General features: G+C 45.8%; 1 long non-coding RNA gene across 4 annotated transcripts; it reads left to right on the top strand.

The window, feature by feature from the left end:
* Window positions 1-2,221: 2,221 nt before the first annotated feature.
* Window positions 2,222-13,068, top strand: LOC147822606 (uncharacterized). Of its 4 annotated transcripts, none has more exons than XR_015445427.1 (5): window positions 2,222-2,505; window positions 3,731-7,144; window positions 8,012-8,069; window positions 12,049-12,251; window positions 12,701-13,068. It is a non-coding gene; the product is annotated as an uncharacterized LOC147822606 (long non-coding RNA). The 4 variants fall into 4 exon arrangements; XR_015445426.1 differs by lacking the exon at window positions 12,701-13,068 and adding an exon at window positions 12,341-12,563; XR_015445425.1 differs by lacking the exon at window positions 12,701-13,068 and having other exon boundaries at window positions 12,049-12,564.
* Window positions 13,069-14,716: the final 1,648 nt, after the last annotated feature.

Genomic DNA, 14,716 nt, shown 5'->3' with positions numbered 1-14,716 from the left:
CACACGGACAATGCCAAAGTCTGCTGTCAGTGAGAAAGGTGGCTGGGTCCCCTTGGATCATGCCTATAGTGGCCTCTGGGTGCCTGGAAGACTGGACATTGTAAAATGCGTCCTGGGGAAACAATTCTTCAGAAAGCCTTTTGCAAGCAGGTATCCCAAAGATGCTCTTCTCAAATACTTCTGTATTTGATATTTTTATACCTTTGACCCTGTAATAGGTGGATCTTGACGATTCCTGAGATGCCCTCAAGGCATCTTTCTTATCCCTGTACAAAATACTTGGTTTCTTTTTAACAGTGCTAATCACTTCAGCAGTCACAACTCTTATGGCTGCAACTTTGCACAGTTCCTTCTGGGCCCAGAACTTAAGTTTTCCACATTTTTCTGCACTGTACTTTGCTCCCAATTCTCATTACAAATCTTGCTAAAAGTAGCCAGCAGTACCCATCCCACAGCCTGAATGCTGGGCTATTTTGAAATTGCTATTACCAGATTAATTTTTCCACCACTTTTAATCTCAGTCTCCCACAAAGTTTCAGGATATAAGCAAACTATAGACAATTTTTTTTTGTCAGAGCATAGCACACGACCTCTAATTTAAATGCCAGTGGAATTCCTTGTTCCCATCTGAAAGCTCTTCAGCTTGCCCTTTACTAACCCATTCCTATTAGCATTCTGGTTTTCTGAGCTTTACCAGAATTCCCTATTAGGCTGTTCTTATAGCATTCTAAGGCTTCTCTCTCTAGCTTGGATCTCTAAACCTTTCCAAATTTCTTCTGTAAACCAGTTCCAAAGGCCTCTAAACTACTTGGTCAAGTATAGTTACAGAAATGACCCCATTTCTGGTACCAATTTCATGTATTAGCTTTTTTTTTTTTTGGTACAGGGGATCAAACTCAGGACCTTGCGGTTTCAAGGCAGGCGCTGGAACTACTGAGCTAAATCCCCGGCCCCACATGCATTAGCTTTTTTATTGCTGAGACACAACACCGAACATTCACAGCTTAAAGGTTGAATCTGCTCGTGGGTTTAGTCCATGATTGGCTGGAGTCAAGGCAGAGACATCATGGCAGAAGGGCCTGGCAAAACAAAGCTGCTTAGTTTACGGTGGCCAGGGAGCACAGCAGGTGAACAGTACCTGAGAGGAGCAGATTATAGGCCATACGGTGCACCCAACAGCATGCCTCCATGACCCATCCAAGCACATCCAGATGATGGCTTCCATTCGTGCCATTTCCACGCGGCACAGTGGACAGCCACGGCGGGAGCAGAGACGATCCTGAATTAGGTCGGTCACACAATCCTGTTGCTTATTAGTTTCATTGTGACCAACAGCATTATATACGTACAAAGAGCAAGTACAGTAAGGTGGCGCACGACCCAAGCTGGATCGCAGGAAACAAAACTTTGCGGGCAATCCATCACGCCAGGATGCAGGGATTGAGCTGGTACGCGGCTCCTGCACAGCGGAACCGCACAAGGGCGTCAGGAGCTTTTGCTGTGAACCTGAATGTTAGGTATTTCAGAGCCCCCACAGAGCAAGCCCCCTCCTCTCCTTCCCCTTTGCCCCACTCCGGTCACAAGGAACAGGGAACTTCCGCATAGCTAAGGCATGACCTCCCTTTGTTAGTGACTTTCTGCCTGGTTAAGGTCTTTCTGCCCCACCGGTTCCTTAGTCAGATATTCCAGTGAGACAGGGGCTTCCCGAAAGCAGTTACTCCATCCCCCCGACCGAAACCTATTGTTACATACCCCTGCCCCAATTACCCAGCTCCCCCCACCAGTGGACTAGTGCTCTCCCTCCTGCAAAGTCCCATATAAACCCCCAGTTCAGCCCATAGTGTGGCTGATCTCCATCCTGTGAATCAGTCCCGGCAGGCTGCAGACTGCCAACCCAATAAAGCTTGCTTGGACGTCCGTGTGTGCCCCCCTTCTTCGGTGACCTTTCACTGAACAGCGTGAGATTGGGCCAGAGGGGTGCTGGGGACCGCAACGGGAATACAGAGAGTGAACACCTCTCTAGTAATGATCCCAGCAAGGGCCTCAGCGCGCCTCTTCCGGGAAGGGACTTCCGCGCCAGTCGCTCTATGCCTGCGCACTGACGTCTCCGCGGAAAGACCAATGGGACGGAAGAGTGGGGCGTGCGCACTGACGTCTCTGCAGAAAGAACCAATGGGACGGAGGAGTAGGCGGGCTGTAGGGAAGAGCCGGTTTCCGGTTCCGGTCGGTCTTTGTCTCCGTGCTACGTGTCTCTGTTATCCTCCGTGGCGGCGGCCGGGTGAGGGTCTCCTTGCTGGGCCCCAGGCGTCTCTCCTCGTCTTCGGCCGCCCTCCGTGTGGACCCCTCTCTCGGGGCTCCCTGTGCCGGAAGCGGCAGGGAGACGGTGCCCTGTCACCGTGCGTGCCCTGCAATCTCGTCCCGTAACGCTGGTGCTCTTCCTGGCGCTGCCTCCCCTCCCGCCGTGTGCAGTGGGCGACCGGTCCAGTTCCTGACCGAGAGACCCTGGTGAGTGCCTGTGTGGGACTGCATAACCTTTGCCCCTTTTTCTCCAGCCCCATTGTGATTAAAATGTGAGTTAATAGATGGAGATGCTTGTTAGTCTAAGGACGCTAGATCCTCCAGCCCCATTGTGATTAAAATGTGAGTTAATGGATGGAGATGTTTGTTAGTCTAGAGATGCTAGATAGGGATCTGTAACCGACCTAGGGTCCCAGAGTAAACTACTCAACTCTTTTTTTATCCGGAACTGATATTCCAGGCACCACAATTGTTAGAACAAGCTGCAGATGTCTGCTAACCATCAATATGTGACAGTCGACCACTAATCTTTGTCCCCTTTTCTTTGATATGTTAACTTCCCCCTCAACCCCCTATAAAAACAGCCTCGGATTCTGAGCCAGTGGCCTCTCTAAGCTATTTTGCTTCGGGAGTGCCGTCTGGCCAGACTAATAAAGGTCTGTTTCCCAACTTGGCCGGTGTGTTCCTTCCCGGGCGGTCTTCGCTGTAGTCAGCTCCTTGGAGCATTTGGTAAGGCTCTTGGTCTTACATTCTGAAGGCACCTCTGGGATTCCTGGGTGTGCTTCACTATAGTCAGCTCCTCGGAGCGTTTGGTAAGGCCCTTGGTCTTACACCTGGATCCACCCCTGTGTCCCTGAACGCAGTGTTGCGTGGAGGGTGCATGTTCTGGACCAGGAGGCCTTCGCCTGTCTCGCAGCCATGAAGACCGCTGGTTTCAACGACGAAGTGTAGAAGGGAGCAAACAGGCGTTACTGTGTTTTTACCGAAGCCCTAGGATTCCTTAAATGTTTCAACCCCATTGAATTGTCCACTGCCCCCGCTAGGGGAGGGAGTGGAAGCTTAGGTTTATGTTTTGTAGACAGATTTGAACCAACATCAGACCGCTGTTCTAAGTGTCAGAAATAGAGTACCAATACCCTGGCCTCATTCGCGGTTTACCAGTAGCTCTCAAAGCTGTCTGAGATGAAAAGACACCTCTATTAGATAAGAGATTCTCAGAAAAACCTATGTGATAAAATGTGCCTTAAAAGATTCAAACCCAAGGGTTTGGAGTTTAGGTAGTAGCTTCTCCGACTTTGAATTTTGCTTTAGCCAGTCTTTATGGTTTCAAAATTTTATGTCTCTGCCCATCCCACACAGTGCACTGTTCTCTGAATATATTATGTAGGCATATATTATAACAAGTTGAAATCCATGTTTGCTTTCATTTTAGGCTCGCTATACACCTGTTTGATAAAAAAATATAGTGAACGTCACTGCTGAGTGCCCTCCCCTGGAAAGACAGATCTTCAGTATGAGAGGCATCACATTGAATCTCAGTGAGTGACAAGTTCCAATTTGTTCGGGGCAGTCGGCTGTTCGCTACAGTTGAGTGGTGTATTTTAAAGTGTGCCGTAAGCCATGGATTATAAACAACGCACTAACATGAAATTTTGTTTCAAACTGCAAAAAAGTGCTAAAGAAACACATGAAATGTTGAAATTAGTTTATGGTGAAGCTGCAGTGACCAGGAAGACTGTTTACAAGTGGTTCGAGAGATTTCGTAGTGGATGTGAATCGGTTGAAGATGAGCGATCCGGACGACCTTCCACATCAAAAACCCAAGAAAATGTGGAAAGAGTAAGCGAAATAATTCGATCAAACAGGCAGTTGACTATTAGGGAGATTTCTGAGGATCTGAACATCTCTTACGGTTCCGTTCAAAGCATTTTAACAACAGATTTGAACATGAGGCAAGTGACTGCAAAATTTGTTCCACCTGTTCTGACTGAGGAACAAAAGCAGCAACGCCTGTCAATTTCACTGGAGTTGCTAGAGCGTTCTGGTTCTGATTCCAGCTTTTTAAGATACATCATCACAGGGGATGAAACTTGGGTCTACGGTTATGATCCTGAGACCAGTGTTCAGAGTTCTCAGTGGAAATCACCTAGTTCTCCTCGTGCGAAAAAAGCGCGCCAATCAAGATCCAACGTCAAGGTGATGTTGATTGTGTTTTTTGACCTTGATGGAATCGTGCTAGCTGAGTTTGTCCCTAGGAACACTACAGTGAACTCTGAATATTACAAGGGCTTGTTAGAGCGTTTAATCAACGATGTGTGTGTAAAACGGCCCGAGAAATGGGCAAATGGCTTCATCCTCCATCACAGCAGTGCTCCATACCACACATCGCTTCTGGTACAGCAATTTCTGTCTGATGAAAACATTACCGTGTGTCCTCATCCACCTTATTCATCAGACCTGGCACCCTGCGACTTCTGGCTCTTCCCCAAGGTCAAAATGGCCATGAAGGGTAAACATTTTGAATCGATTCAGGACATCAAGGAAGCTGTGACAACACAGCTAGACACACTCACAAAGGAGGACTTCCAGAGCTGCTTCACAGAGTGGCAAGAACGATGGGATCAGTGTGTTCAAAACGAGGGGGAGTATTTTGAGGGGGACTAATGGCGCTGTGTCTTTTACTGTAATACATTTGTTTTAATTTAAACATCCATCATATTTTATGATCACACCCCATAACACCCTAATAACCATTGCATTGTTTTCGTTAACATTTTTATTCGCTTTCTTGATTTTAAATATTATCATTTCTTATGTATACTCTGTTTAAATTTTTCTGTTTTATGTATTTCTGAGTGGTGTGAGATTATTGTTAGAGCTGTATTGTCCATGTTATATTTAAGTTGTATTTTATGACCTTAGAGTTTTTAGTATTTTCCATAGTTCTACTCTTGAAAAGTGGTGGGCGTCCTCGCTGCTCTCCTCCTGCTCCCCTTAAAGAACAAAACTTTTAATATGAAACCAACAGTATATTTGTTGACAACCTAGAAGGTTTGTTATTCATTATGATTTGTGTATTAAAAGGTAAACCAGAATTTATTGACTTATGCATTAATTAGAAATTGGGCATTTAACACAGAACATAATACTTGTAGCGTTTAAGTAAATACAATAGACAACAGTTCATTTATGAAGCTTAGAATCTATCAGGAAAGATTGTCGTAAACAATTGCAATGTTTTTTAAATCACCACCTTGATAAATATTAGGGTAATTAGAATTAATGATGGTACATTAGAGGGGGGTCATGGAGGCAGAGGGTCTAGAATAGCATCCCTGAGGAAATTCAAACATCAGATCTTTAAGGGTATTAGAGGAGAGAAAAGGCTGAGAAACCCCGAGATCACTTTATTCTTTTCCAAATGCTTTTGCTTTTAAATTAATTACAAGTCCCTGGGACACCTTTTGACATTGAACAGTCAGAGTAATCATGTTAGGCATTTAGGTTTAGTGGAAGCCTTAGTACACATTTCGTTACTTTGATTTTGTATTTGCTACTGTCAGCCTCGTCTGCCATTTGAATGTAGTAATAAAACCTATCTTATGGAGTGGTGGAGTTTGAAGCAATTACTTCCAAAAATTTCCTGAGCTATAAATTTCTTAAACTTGGGGATTTTATTGCTGATACTTGGAGAGGTTGTCTTTTAAGTGACAGGTGACTGAATGCATATTATCGACATGGACAGGTTACCATAGTTACTAAGCAGAGTTATATTTCAAATCATGAAGAGATCTGAGAGGAACAAAGTACCTCACATCTCTTCTGTAAGTTCAGAAGTCCCTTCTACGTTGCTGATGAAAAATGTCAGCTCTGGAATTGTGGGGTGAAGAACGAAGTAGAGGTGGGGAACCTCAGACTATCTCTGGCTCGCTTCCTAATTAGTAAAAAAAGTAGTGTCTGCCCCAAGTCTCAGCTTTGTCTTACACAGTGTCTGCTCTTCTCGCTTCCCATTCATTCCATGGTCAGACAGCGTTCATTTTTTTCACTTTACATGAAGTTTGTTTAAACACTTTCTGGGTATGAAACCTCCCAACCTCTTCACTTCGCACTATACTTTTGTCTCTTGCCAGACTTCGCTCTCTGCCTTGGGTCAGTCATAGGTACATGTCTTGCAGCACATTAAGATTATGACTTCTGAGGCAAACTGGTTATTTGTATCAGTTAAATATATAAATATTTGTACTTCCTATAGAAAGTAGTCCAATGCCTTAACTGCATCCATTAAAAGTACTGAATAAATACTAGTTGATTGAAGTTACCATTTTGAGGCCATCTTTGTGTAACGATGTTAATAACAGCCAGCCTTTACCAAGCATGTGCCCTGTGCTACAGCGGTTAACTTGAGTCAACTCATTTCATCCTCAGAAAGTGAGGCATGGAGAGGCTGCATAACTTCAGTGGCCTGACTTCTAAGTGCTGGAGCAGCCTGTGAAACATTGCTGGTGCTAGTTATTTAGAAAAACTTTTCAGTGTTGGAGAACTTAAAAATCTACTTTTAGATTTTTTTTTTGCCTTAAACTGAAGGAAAAAGCCAACATTTTGTGAGAAAAGCAACAAAAAACTAATTATTTTCATGTTATGCTAAGATAGCTGTAAAACTGAAAGAAATCTTTTTCCTACTTGAAAGCGTAAATCATTGTTAAAATCATTTTGAGATGATAGCAAGGAAAATAGCACAGGCTTTTCTTTCATTAGATTGAATTATCTGACTTTTTCTTTTAATTTTTTCTTTGTTTTACAATTAGAGCAGTGGAAGTTAAAATTCTCACAGTGTAATTTAAAGGAGGTAAGCATTTGCTGGTGGTTTAGTCATAGCAAGCCAGCTTTCTAACACAAGTAATTAAAGGACAGCTATAAAATACCATTCAGGGATACGTCCTAACTTTGATCTAGTAATGGAAGTTGCGTTTACTCAGCCTCACAGTACTAAAATGTGTATCTAACACTAAGTTTTCATGTTTATACTTATTTTGTTTGATTGGTTTTTGCTGTGCTGGGAACTAAGCAAGTGTGCTTCACTGAGCCACATCCTCAGCCCTTTCCCTTTTAATTAGTTCATTAACTTTACAGTACTAGGGGTTATTTTGAGACAGGATCTTGGCTAAGTTGCCTTGAATTTAACAGTCCTCCTGCTTCATCCTCTGGAGTAGCTGGGATTGCAGGCATGCTGCAGCACTGTGCTCTTAAACTTAGAAACCTGTCTTCGGTGGAAGGGGCCGCTCATCTTTATGGCCAAGCTGTGTGAACAGTTGCTATTCAACAGTGTTTGAGAAGCATTATGCCCATTTGCACAATTTCAGCACAGTGGTTTGTTGAGCACCATTATGAGAATCAAACTCCTCAACCAACCATTCTCTCATAATTAATATTTTTTGTCATGTTCAGAAAGAAATTAAGCCAAAAAGTTCCAAAATGACATTTCCAATTGAGCAGAGTGAGTTTTAAAATAAACTTGTTCGGGAAGCCGCATCGTCACTAAGGAGCTTTTTGGCCCTAGGATTTTTGTCTTTTTTTTTTTTTTAATGGTATCTTGAGGTAAACTTAGATGTGATTCTCAAATGGTTTTGAGTCCAAGAAATTACGGCATTCCACATTTCAGTTACTATGAACGTAGTCATACGCTCAAGAATGACAGTCTTTCTTTCTCTTACAGGGGCAACTGAATCTTACTGGAGGAGGTTTCCACTCTGGCATCTTGGGGATTAGTAAACGTAAGGGTTTGATGGAAACTGGCACTGCCCTGCACTTTTTTTTTTTTTGGTACTGGGGATCAAACTCGGGTCCTTGCGCTTGCGCAGCAGGTGGCAAAACCACTGAGCTAAATCCCTGACCCATGCCCTGCACTTTTGAGTGCTCTTGTTAGCTGTACTGCTAGAACAAAACACCATGGGGTGATGTATAGGTGCCTGAAATTCATTCCTCGTACTTCTAGAGGCTGTGAGTCCAAGTTCGGAGTGCCAGCAGGCTGCTGTCCAGGCCTGGGCTCTGCCGCCTACTATGTCCTCCCTTGGAGAATGAGAAGGGAGACAAGTGTCAGGCTCCTGAAAACAGGTCCTAACCCCATCAGCAGGCAGTGCCCTCATGGCCTAACCGCCTAAAAGCCCTGCTGTTACCACTGTCAGCTTGGAGAGTAAGTGTCCAAGTAGATTGGGGGAGGGCACAAACGTGCGAACCACAGCGTCTTCCATCAGGTAAATGTTGCCTTTAAGGGAAAGGTCAAGTAAAGGATGGTAGGGGTGGGAAACCCCTGTGAGCAGTCCAGGAAGGGTGGTAGTTTGGTCCATTAACAAACTGTAAACAAGTAGTACAAAACAAGAGTTAACTCCTTTTTAGAAAATATTCTATTACTTCAATTTGTTCATTCAGTGTTTATTTTCCAAGTTCTAATCTTTTTTAAAAACAGCAGCCTAGGTCTGGGGATTTAGCTCAGTGGTGCCTCACCTGGCTTGGAAGTGCCAGGTCCTGAGTTCAATCCCCAGTAACAAAACAAAACAAAAACAGCAGCATAGAGTTGAGTTACTGTTTTCTGATCTGCAGTGAGGAAGAGTCCGGGACAACCCACAGCCTCTGGACCGGGCTTCCATCCGCTCCTGAGAGCCTGAGACCCCCTCCCACCGGCCCACACTGTCGCCCTGGGCTTGGATTCCACCGCCTGCTTTCTGGGGCACATTCAAGCTGAAGGAAGTGTCTAGTTCTTAAGATTGAGCAGCATTCCTCAGTCTTGGACCATAGTTCAGAGGCTAAAATGTATTTTCTTTTTTTTTAAAACTATTTTCATAGTAATAACATTCTGTCTGTTTTTGAAATGTGGACAGTGTTTTAGTCTTGAATGAAGTGGTGTCCTTAGAAAAATAAAAATGCACTGAAGCCTTGGCTGTCTCTAATCTTAAGGAGACCCTACAGCTTTCTTTTATAGATATTCAGCTCCACGTACATTTATATATTTACATGTATGAATGTACATGCACATGCAGCCTGTATTAAGCACATATAAAATTCTAAAATACATATTTGATTTGCCACTCATAAGTATTTTGTTGCAGGATAAAAGGAATGAACATTAATTTCTTTTGACAAAAGAATTACAACTTCCTATTCATAGCAGGCATTTTGGCTGCTCAGATTTTGGTGAACCTAGTTCTTGGTGTGGGTTAAGTTTGTGTAAATACTGTTTATATCTGTGAATAAAGTGAGGGTTGACCAAGAATTCTGGTGATAGAGCAGAATAACCTGCGTAAGCAACACTTAAATTTCTGAAATAGCAAAGAATCATTTTTGTTTTATTAACCATACTGCTAGAATGTGTAGGGCTGGTACATTGTGTTGTAAACAGCACACCTTCAGCATGCAAAGGCATCTCAGAGGGAATGTTTGGCAACTGGTCTGTTTTCTAAGTACTGTAGCAAAGCACATGAGTCCCCTTCCAGGGGCAGTTCTGCCGGTTCTCAGGATCCCTGTACTTCACTGGCAAATCCTTGTCCACCTTGTCCATGGAGTAAAACCTGCTCTAACACAAAAACAGCAGCAGAAGGCATGTGAAGGGGACGAAGAGCGCACATTTCCTTGGCTTTGTGACCGCTGGCAGCCTTGCTGTCCACCTGCCCTCCAGGGCCGTCGTCTGTTACCAGGTTCTGCTGGTGGTGAAAAGTACTTCTGGGAACCTGAGTGTAGGGGGTGCCATTGTGTTTTGGGAGTAACACTGGCACCTTCTGTCATAAAACCTCTGCCTAGAAGGTGGAGAGTTCGACCTGGAAGTCACACGGCCAGGAGTTGGAGTCCCCAGGGTAGATTTCCCCATGCCTTCAATAAGGTCATCTCCTGTTTCCAGGCTTATTTGGCCCGTAACCAACCCCACTATAGTACTGAGTGTGCATAGTTCCCTTTTTAATTTATTTTGTGGTGCTAGGATCAAACCCAATGCCTTACACATGCTAAACAAATGCTCTATCACAGAGCTACACACCCAGCCTTTTCTTTATAATTTTTGAGCTCCTGAGAGGGCTTGCTTAATTTTTGAAAAAAAAAAATTGACCTAATTTTTAACACTTTTTTTTCCCATTAAGTTTATTGGTATATTTTAGGTATACAATACAGTTACATTCATCATTGAGATCTTGCACCTTTACATGATGTATCTTGGTTCTTATTTTTTCCCCTTCTCCTGCCCTCCCTTCAATTCCTCCTCTCCTCCCTATTTACAAAGACTTTGTTTCCATTTTTTCCTTTTCTCATAATTTTTCCTTTCCCTTCTTTCCTTTCCCCTACCTCTCCCACTTCCCCTACCCCTTTAGACCTTTTCTTCCTATTTCACATTATCAATTATACATTTTGATCCTTATTTACACTTTTAGTTTCTCACACCAGAGAAACTATTCAGTATTTACACATGTGTGTCCTATTTATTTCACTTAAGAATATGGCCTCAAGGTGCATCCATTTAGCTATAAATGTCTCTAGTTTCTTGTTCTTGATGGCTGAGTAGTACTCCATTTTATAAAATTAACACTATTTTATAGGGTTTTTTAAAGAAGACACCTGGAAAAGACTCCCAGAATATCTTGATTTCATGATTTAGAGTGCATAAAAAGAACAGATAATTCACTAATTACAATTTAATCAAAATACATTTGCAAACTAGGCATGGTGGTGCACACCTATTATCCCAGCACTTGGGAGGCTGAGGCAGGAGGATCACTACAAGTTTGAGGCTGGTCTGGGCTACATAGTGAGTTCAAGGCCAACCTGAACTATGATTGCTGTTTTCCAAGGCCCACATAAAACCCTTGTTGAATTTGTTTTTGTTTGATTTTTTTGTTTGTTTGTTTGCCTCTTTGTAGTTCTGGCCCTGAACTAACCATGTAGCCCAGGCTGGCCTTGAACTCCCAGCAATCCTCCTACTTCGGCTACTGGAATCCTTGTTGAATTTCTAAATGCTTAGCATTTTGTCTTAGTTAATTTTCTCATTGCTGAGATAAAATACCCAACACTCAAGGTGAAAGGAGGAAAGGTTTATTTCAGTTCACAGTTTGTAGAGGTGTCAGTTCATAGTCAGCTGGCTGCAAGGCGGGTGGCATCGCGGAGGAGAATCAGCCCGGCAAAGCAGGAGGCACCAAGCAGCGAAGTATTGAAGTAGCAGGCAACAACGTCCACAGCAGCCCTCCTCTGTCCCTTACATTCTGTCCAGGCTACCTGCATTCAGCACAGCAGGGCCTCCCTATTTTCCACACCCAGATCTATGCCAAACCAGCCAGTGAACTAATTTAGTAATCACACCCTTGATTCCAGCATCACACACTGTAGATCCAGCCACTTCCAAAATCCCTACCTGTGAGTGAGTGGAGAGGCTTTGTGGGGACGTGGAGACACAGCCGTTATAGCGTTTGTTACAAATACCAGCTGACTGGTAGAGAGTAGATCCATGCTTCATGGTGTTACTGATACTTCTTTATAGTTTCAGCTACTTCTCAGTTAACCCTCACAATAGCCCTGTTTGACAAGTAATGGCGATACTATCTCCTTCACGGATTATCCACAGCTATTCCTCTCCACCGCTACCCCGCTGTCTGCTTGCTCACACCTGCCACACATCCCTTCCTCATTTTCCTAGTAGAGAGCTACAGTCCCTAAATTCTGTAGCTGGCTGCCGCCTCTCTGACTCAGTGTGTGTGCTCCTCTACTTGAACACTGCAGGCGGTGTCTTTGAGTCCCCGAGGATGAGCCTGGATGGGCGGCTTCTCTCCGTCATCCTGGTCACCTGGACTTCCAATGATTCATCCCTGGCCTGAGGACATTTACTTCCACTCGAATATGGGTACATTTGAGAAGCTGAAACTTAAATAGGAGGCATTTATATTACTACAATTACAACAAAGTAAACGCTGCCAGTTTCCCAGGTAGGTAGAGGGCCGCGATCACATTCCATTTTGATGAGCTGTCCGTATTTTGTGTGATTGTTTTTTATCCCTTTCTTAATGTCTGCCAGAAGCAATGTTTCTGCAGCGTATCAGCGGTGTGGACTCTGGCTTCCCCATCTCTCCCACCCTTCCCTCCTGAACTCAATCCTCCTGTCCCAGTTTGCACTGGTCGCCTCGGTGGCCGGGCATAGCTGACCTCCCAAGCCCACTCTTCCCTGGCCCCTTTGGGTTACAGATTCTGCTTTTTAGATTCTAAATATTCTACTTCCTTGGTTTGCGCTCTTATTTTGCTGGTACAACATCAAATGATTTCCTAAATAAAATGTGCCAGAAGTCAAACTCTCTTTAATCTCGTACTTGACTGGTAGTTTAGCTGCCTGTACAAAATTAATTAATTCTAAATAAGTTAAATATGTCTTTTTTTTCAGTACTGGAGATTGCACTCGGGACCTTGCACTTATGAGGCAGGCGGTGGAACCACTGAGCTAAATCCCCGGCCCTCCATGCCTCCTTTTTCTCTTTCTTGCCTGTTGGCAGGACCTTAGGTGCTGATGGATCTGTCCAGGAAAGCGAAGGGCCTTGGCAGGTGTGAAAATGCTAATTTCGGGTACTGTTTCACACTTGTTTGTAACTGGATGTATAAAACTGGTCAACAGAGCCCTTTACCCATGGTCTCCACGGCAGAGACAAACATCCCATCGTAAGTCTCAGCTTCGTCTCACCATTTACTAACAGCTAAATTTCATGCAGTGGTGCCAGCATCCGCCCCGCCAGCGAAACACCCAATCCCAGGTACTGAAAAGAGCGCCCCAGTCGTTCTTGTACAGGAGCCGTGTTTATTTGGCAGTGCTGAAGGGAGGCGGCTGTGCACAGCTGTCTTTGGGGATTTTTCTCCTGCTCCCTTCCCGTTGGGCAAAGCCAGAGGCGGGTGCTGGGCCTCTGGACCCGGACTGAGGGTCTGCACAGCCAGGGGAGGCAGCGGCTGTGGTCCGTTCTCTAGTAGCATGGAACACCCTGGCTGTCGCTGAGCCAGTGCCATCCTCCTGTGCCCGGGACGCAGGCCTGGGCAGGACCCTGAGGGCGGAAGCTGCCGGCTCCCTCACTGTGCTGCGCCCACAAGCAACCCTGTGGGTGCTGGTCTTGGGCCAGGCATCTTGTGCTTGCTGCCACCTCCACCCCGCCCCTTGGGGACAGCGCCAGGGTCCCCAGGGCCACCTGCCTGGAGGCCATGCACACAGGCTGCCCCTCGAGCTCCACCTCATGCCACATATTTGCTGTGTGCCTCTGATGCCCTAAAGTGCACGGGGGTGGGGGCCCTGAGTGCCCAGTAAACCTATCTGGGGTCCCCTACCAGACAAAGCCCACAAACCCTGCGCCCAGGAGGCTGACGGGACACCCTGGACCACTGTGTGCCAGGGCTAGGAGGCTGCATGAGTGGGCTTAGAGGGAGGGCCCTGGGTCCAGGAGCAGGAAGCAGAACACAGGCCGTCTGCCTTCAGGCTGGTGACCAGAATGGGGTGGCCCTGTCCTTCATGCCCTGGTAGGGCCGTGTGCACCCAGGATCTGTGTCTGTGAGGAGGAGGCAGAGCTGGGCATGCACCCTGCCCTCCCCAGCCTCCCTGCTGGTTGCCCAACCTGCTGTAGGGGCAGGACGAGCTGCTGGGGACAGGGACTGGCCTGCCTCGGCTGGAGAGCGGGCACAGCTCCATCCTGCCCCAGGGGCTGGGGGCCCTTGTCCCCTGCCCTGCCCTGGGGCTGTACCAGGAAGCTGTCATGCCCTGAGCACACCCAGCCTGCTGGTCCCCTGGGTCCTTGGAGTCAGGATCCTTCCCTGCTCCTGGAACTCAAAGCCACAGCCCTGTCCCCCCATCCCCACAGGAGCCACTGAGCCTCGGGTCCCTGTGCACCCAGCTGACAGATCTGCCATCCCCAGGCCACCTGTCTGGACCCTGAGGAGCCCACACTGAAGGGACTGCTGGTGTCCAACCCCAACTCCCCGACACGTGGCTCCTGCTTCCCTGGGACTTAGCAGGAAGGCGGCTTCTTGCCCACGTGCCCGGTTTGTGTAGTTAGATGTTTGTTCATATTTTATGCACTAATAAAAACAGGTAGCTTTCTTATTCTAAAAAGACATCCATATGTTTTTAGTCTTGAGTCAAATCCAGTGTTACTGTGACGACCACACTGTCACTGAGTCCATACATGGCCTGGAACTTTGCCCCTCTGAGACTCCTGAAGTCCTGTGGAGCTGGTTTCCCACTGGAAAGATGCTGACGTCCATGGAGAAATCCTCTCCTCACAGCACGGGCGCAGGAACCCATCTCCAGTTTGTTTCAGATTCCTCCGTTCTGGGTAAAAGGGAAATGCATGCTCCCTTTTCCCATCTGTGTGGACACCTCTTTTGTCAACACGGTCTCTTCCCCCACTTCAACAGCAGACAAAAC

This window comes from Heterocephalus glaber, unplaced genomic scaffold, assembly GCF_053883595.1.
Source record: "Heterocephalus glaber isolate CG9 unplaced genomic scaffold, H.glaber_assembly_v1.0 deba00001610, whole genome shotgun sequence".
NCBI classification, from domain to species: Eukaryota; Metazoa; Chordata; class Mammalia; order Rodentia; family Bathyergidae; genus Heterocephalus; species Heterocephalus glaber.
Note: the sequence above shows the minus strand (reverse complement) of the source record. Positions and strands in the feature narration are given on the sequence as shown.